Consider the following 7,127-nt stretch of genomic DNA (forward strand, 5'->3'; position numbering starts at 1 on the left):
CTCCTGTCCTCCTCCTCCTCCTCCTGTCCTCCTCCTCCTCCTCCTGTCCTCCTCCTCCTCCTCCTGTCCTCCTCCTCCTGTCCTCCTCCTGTCCTCCTCCTCCTCTCCTCCTGTCCTCCTCCTCCTCCTCCTCCTCCTGTCCTCCTCCTCCCTCCTCCTGTCCTCCTCCTCTCCTCCTGTCCTCCTCCTCCTCCTCCTGTCCTCCTCCTCCTCCTCCTCCTCCTCCTCCTCCTGTCCTCCTCCTCCTCCTCCTCCTCCTCATGTCCTCCTCCTCCTCCTCCTCTGATCTCAACACATGCGGTGTGACAGGCCCCTGCAGGCGTACAGCACACAGCTTTAGTGCAACAGGACTCCTGGAGCTCAGCTCAGGCCAGAGGCTGTACAGAAGCTGCACCTGCCAGAGGCCAAGCAGGACCCTGGAGTCACAAGCTCCTCCTTTTGGTTACTGTCCTGACAATGTATACACACACACAGACACACACACAAACACACACACATACAGACAGACAAACACTTAGCATAGACACATCAATTTTCATAGCTTATCTAACAAACACAGGTGCTGTTTGAATTCTCAGCGCGCTGGCAAACTATTCCCGAGAACAGAAACACAAAAAAGGCTTGGCTTTCATTTAACTCATGAATGACATTTGTGTAAATCAGATTTGGTTCACATTTACATACTGAGAGAAATTGCTGGAAAATGTCATGAAGAATTAGTGGTTTTGATAGGGCACCGATAAAAGAAAAAAGAGAAAGCTTTTTACTCAGCGGCATTTTGGCATTTTGAAGCTGGGAGTCAAATTAATGTCATTGATTTTCAGGATGTTGGCTATCCACTGCTTACAAAACCAGTGACATAGCTCACTGTTCCCAATGGCAACATCTTTCTCTTTGACTGAGATAAGACAGAATGCTGGTCAAATACACACCAACTTTTATTTTTTTAGTGACACCTAGTTTACCATTCTAACAATCTTACTTTTTGTTTTGTTATCTAAGCTGCGAGGCAACACAACAGATATCTCACATCCCATGAACTAGTTCAGTTTTGTCTCCACTAGGGGGCACTCTTCCATAAGAATGAATGCCAGCCAGTGAAACAGGAAGATAGAAAAAAACTGTCCATTTCATGTTTGTACGTACAACATGATAACTCACCCTTCGCAGGTTTTGCCAGTGATTTCATTTCTCTTGTTGTGTTCCTTCTTAAAAATGTTTTAAAATGTAAAACGCAACAGTTCAATATGTTTTATTATTTGTTAGATGACAAATATCCCTGTTTGCACCTGATATCGTTTGTAGATGTAAGTCATGTTTGTAAAACAGTAATGCAGATTCCCAAACACGATTAGATCAACTGCTAGGATTCAAAACGACACCATATTTCCCCTCACTCTCCCTCACACTTGCAGCAGTGTTTGACTTGTCATCATGATGAGGCAGATCTCTCTGGCAGACCTCATGAGCATCTTTAATGGGTCTCGTTTCAATGAGCCCCCGAAAAAGCATTTCCTTAAACAGTCAGGTTCTATGCAAACTTCCGAGAGAGAGAGAGAGGTGGAGAGCGGGGGAGAAAGAGAGAGAGAGAGGGGGGAGAGAGAGAGATTGGATTCGGAGTCTTCTCTGCAGGTAGGCGGTTTGACCCAATTGTCTATGATGCATTTCAATTCAAATGCTATGTGACGTTTGCCTGTTTTACACTCTAACTATGAAACTGCAATGAGGACAGTGACTAAATGTCCCCAACTGATATCTCATCATTATTCCAACATTTATTAAATTACCATGATTTATGGTAGACTAACGTGGGCAGCAGTATATTACCAAAATGACTATTTAACCGAACAGAGGAATTTCATTAACTTCTGACCCCCAAACTACAGATGATATTGGTCCAGTTTCCAGCAGGAAGACACCTCATACTGTGTGGTAGTCTGCCGTTCACAGTTGTACAGTCGTCGTTTTGAGCACAAACAGTTGTTACCAGGCATTGAGGGGAAAAGAGGATCTTTACAGCCTTTGACCAGGAGATTTACCTTCATTCTAATGCATGTTCTACTCACATGTCATGCTTTTCATGCATTATTCAAATCAGTTGGATTTGCATCTGGCTCAACGCAATGCTTTACCTGAACGGAAATATATACTATATATATGTGTGTGTGTGTGTGTGTACTTGTGAGTGTGTCAGCGCGTGTTATAGATCTTTAAGGATTTTTCTGATTTTGTACTCGGAGGTGCGTACTGCTCATGAGCTGAATCAAAGCAGCACGGCACACGCCGAATGGCATACATGAATGAGAATGCTCTCCCCTCTGCGTTCATAATCAGCCGACCATGTTCCCTGATTGTTCTCAGCGGAACCGCGGCTGAATTCAAAGCGTCCGCTTTAAGCCTTGGAATTCACCTGGGATGAAAAATGACCTGGAGAGACGTTTTCCCAGACAGAGCGCGTGCGGTTCGGTTAAGCCCTTGTCCCCTGTGACCCCCCCTGGAGAGGGGGGGGGGGGGTGAGAGGGGGGGGGGGGGAGGGTGGAGTCAGACGGACAGGTCAGGAGATATGTAAAAACCTCTGATCCTGAGAGGGGGGGGGGGGGGGGGGGGGGGTGAGAGGGGGCGGGGGGGGGTCAGACGGCTCCTCCTCAGGGTGAGTCCACGCGGCGGGTGGCAAGATCTACACACACGGGTTTGGTTTTGCATCTGGTCTGTGGCCTTTGGTCGTCTAGATGCAGCCGCGCTATGGAACACCTACGTCAAAGGGTCGGCATAGCTCCCCGCAGACACGTCTCACGACGCTCTGGGTTTCATGTGTATTCATCGTGTCTTTCCCCTCGTCCGTGACTTTCAGGGTTTGCCCGTGGCCTTGAGCCTCCTCCGTCCTGGGCCGGATGACAGGGATGTAGGATCCACTCCCACCAATGATGCAGACGCCGTGCATTGTATTGGCAGCTGCCAATGTTGATACACCGTTATGGAATCAGCTAGTGTTTCACACAGTATCTTAATTGGATTTGTGGACCCTGCTTCCCGGCTTGCCTAGTCTGCAGGAGGTTTGGCCAAAGTCAAGGAAGCAGAGGTAAGACTTCCAGCTCACAGAGCACTCGTGAACAGGAGGGGGCTTTCTCTCAGTGTTTAGTGGTGAGAACTGAACTTCTCTTCTTGCGTCGTTTAACAATGTTCTATACTCGTGTCCGTCGACAACGCTAACGTGGCAACAGTCCGCAATCCGAGTCACGATCGGATAAAAGACATTCCTATAAATCCCTACACGTTTCCCGTAAACCCAGCTGAGCCGGATATGTCCGACGCTCAATTCTCGGCGGTGAAGATCTCCACCGGTCTCCGTTACCACACGGTCTCTTCCGGGTGAGACTGGGCTCCAATAGGCCCACTGTGTTGCTCAGTGCCTCGCACTGCAGTGCAGGGCATGCATCAATCCCATGCAAATTGTCCCATCCTTTCTGAATGACTCTACACCCCTCCTTCACACAGCATCATTAGCCATAAGCAATGAGCTGACAGGCAAAGGCGGGTTGCCAGGTTTTTAAAGCTGTGCATAAATCTAAACACCACATATGCTGCTGTCTTCTCAGCATTGTTCCCCTAAACATGTCTCTCTGTCACTGCATGCCTTGAATCTATTATCGGGGCATTTAGACCCCAGCGTCGCACCCCGCCTGCTGTTTTAAGGGAACTTTGTGTGCTTTTAATTTCATAGCGTGTTGGCAGTGTGAAATGGTTTAATCAGGGCTGACTGACAGGCAAGGAATGGCTGTTATTTACAGGTGGAGGAGAGTTCAGTATGCAGAACACTGCACCAGAAAACAGTTTCCACTCACGTCTTGAAAGGTTTCCTTCCAAAGTGGGCTAGACTAGGCCGGCCAAACCCACACTGTGCTGTAAGGTGAACTCTCTACAGATGCGAGATGTCCTGGAGACCAGCCAGAGGTGCCACCAAAGCCCTCCTGCGTGACTAGAAACACAGAGATTCCTCTTTCTAAAGCACAGGAGCTCCTCTCACTCGTCTTCTGCAGACTACAGGAGAATCTTCTCACCAGCTGTCTGAACCGGAGCAGGACTTCAGTCTGTACCCCCCCTCCCCTCCACTCCCCTCCCCTCCCCTCTCCCTCCCTCCCTCACTCCCCCTCACTCCCTCACTCCCCCGCCCCCTCACCCCCTTCACTCTCCCTCACTGCCCCCCCCCCCCCCTCACCCCACTCTCCCCCTTCAACACAGTCTCGTTTGCAGAGGGGCAGGTGGAGGGGGCAATAAACTGAACTGGTGGTTTATCCAAACTGCTTTCACTATTACTATTTTTGGCTCCGTGTCCCTTCACTTTCATGGATATCTTTCCTATGGTTACGGCATGTACGGTGTCCTTACTGTGAATGTGTCAGATGTAGCAAGTTCTTTTTAAATAGTCAAATGTTTGACAACCTGGTCTGACATCCTTCTCATCAGGAATGAATCAGCATGAATTACTGAGTGGGCCTGACTAATGAAATCATTTTAGTGGAATAAAAATGCATAAATAAATAAAATACGGGTCTAGAATTCTACCTTTCAACGTAGGAATCCACAGTTGGTAAGTAGCAGAGAGGTCATCGTCACGGTGACCGAGCTATATCTGGAACATTCCTCTGTACCGGCACGGAGGTGTTGTGCCTCCGTCTGACCCTGGCACGCTGGTGCCAAACACGCTCCGCCTCTCTGGCTCCTCCCTCTCCGCCACCTGGGTGTCAGGTCGGCACGGCAACAGAGTCACCTGACGGATGACGACCGCCGGAAAAAAGGGGGAGGTGTTTTGAGTCACCGTTTTCGTTCTTTCCCCTAATGGTGACAAGTGGAACCTCTGCACGTCACCCTGCGGGTGTTTTCCTACACCTCCTCGGCCTGCCGTGCTGTGAGAGGAACGACATGGGAGACGCCTAATCATCATGTGGTCATTCTCTGAATGCTACTGCTCTGCTAATGTGGTTATTTATGAAGGTTGCTCGGACCTGTCACCATCTGTGTGCTGTGTAGTAAATATGGAGCCAGTGCTGTGACGGGCAAAGCCATATTTCTCTCTCCTCTACACTGCGTATTATGCCTAAGCATTTGAATCTAATTGAAAATGGAAATGAATCATATGGAAATAAGAAAATTAAATTAAAGAAAGAACCAGCGTTGGGCCCTAGGAGGGCGTTCAGCAGTGAAACGCCTGCCGTTGTTACATAACTTTAGTCCTCTCCTGGTGGAAAGGAACACACACACACACACACACATATAAGCAATTACAGCTTAGAAATTACAGAGGGCAGCAGCCCTAAGCCTAGTGTTTCCATCAGGGCTAGCATTTTCACTTCTCTTCCTGCTACCAGAATAACACAGAGTCAATACGGACTGTCCCTCTCTGGCTTGGCTGCTGCTAACTAACCATTTATTTGGAGGATCACAGGCCAGGCTAGAACCAGGCCAGAACCAGGCCAGGCCAGGCCAGGACCAGACTAGAACCGGCCCAGGCCAGAACCAGGCCAGGCCCAGGCCAGAACCAGGCCAGGACCAGACTAGGACCGGCCCAGTCCAGAACCAGGCCAGAACCAGGCTAGAACCAGTCCAGGCCAGAGGCTTCAGGCTGAAAGCCATCGTCTCTGCGGTCACACAGCTGGCTTTAGACGGGAGGGGTGGCACTCCCAGTGAGTCACAGGTCCCGTCACCGCTCTGTCCCCTCTGGTGTAACATTCACTAGCCCCTCCCCCTCCCCCCACAGCCCCAGCCGATGACTCAGCCTGCCAGTATCACCTAACACTTCCAGTATCACCTAACACTTCCAGTATCACCTAACACTTCCAGTATCACCTAACACTTCCAGTATCACCTAACACTTCCAGGACCAAGCAGCACACACACACAAACTCCCTCACTCACTCACTCACTCACTCACTCACAGACACTCCCTCACACACACTCCCTCCCTCACTCACTCACTCACTCACAGACACTCCCTCACACACACTCCCTCCCTCACTCACTCACTCACTCACTCACTCACAGACACTCCCTCACACACACTCCCTCCCTCCCTCACTCACTCACTCACTCACTCACAGACACTCCCTCACACACACTCCCTCCCTCACTCTCACACACAAACACACACACACTCCCTCCCTCACACACACACACATGGGCAACACCAGCTTACTCAGTGAGAGGTGACCTGGCACTGCTGGGAAAGACAGGTCAGGCAAGCCTCAACAGAATCCTAATGCCGTCATTAACCTCCGGGCCCAGGGGTCAGGGGATAAGTGGCCTTGAAAAGCAGGGATCACGTCACGATTTCACTTGCTCACTGCCCATTAAACCATTACACATGCACGTAGGTTTCCATCAAATGGGTTTGTGTCAAAACGATAGAAAAGGCGTTTAACCAGTCGCGAAGATAACAAACGACCTATCAGACAGTATGTGTGTGTGTGTGTGCGTGTGTGTCTGTGTTTGAATTTGAGAGATACGTCTAGTGGGAGAGTCTTAAAAAGGGCATGTGTATAAAGTACATGTGCTGTAATACTGACAGTTGGTCCACACGCAGAGGGATGGACTCCAGACAGCCCAGCCCGTGGGCACAGCCACGGGCAAGGCCTGGGAAGGTACAGGCTAGTTTGCCATAACTGTTATATAAATACCTCAATAACAGGATTCAAAACAGAAGGCCATAACATGTATACAGTACATCATGCTGGTATCACACAACACTGCCTATGTGTCTGTGGGATAGTAAAAAAACATAAGCCGTCTTGCTGTTTGGTCTCAAAAGATTGAAGATGACCCATTAGACGACCCAGCTGAAGTGTGCGGGTATGTCTGCTGCAGTGCATACATTAACCTGTGTCACGCTCCTGGAGGGTCAACACTTGGGGCTTACCACCCTGTCTGTAGAGGACTACCACAGCATCCTCCACAGACACGGCCAAATCCCTAAATCCCCGGGCCGCTCCATTGTGCCAAACCCCCCTCCCCGTCCAGCTGAGTGGAACAGTCCTACAGGAACTAAACCCCTGGATCCATATTTAGACCTTAAGGACATGTGTGTAGGTGTGTGTGTAGGTGTGTGTGTGTAGGTGTGTGTATGCCTGCTAGGC

This window comes from Hypomesus transpacificus, chromosome 8 (assembly GCF_021917145.1).
Source record: "Hypomesus transpacificus isolate Combined female chromosome 8, fHypTra1, whole genome shotgun sequence".
Taxonomy (NCBI): Eukaryota; Metazoa; Chordata; class Actinopteri; order Osmeriformes; family Osmeridae; genus Hypomesus; species Hypomesus transpacificus.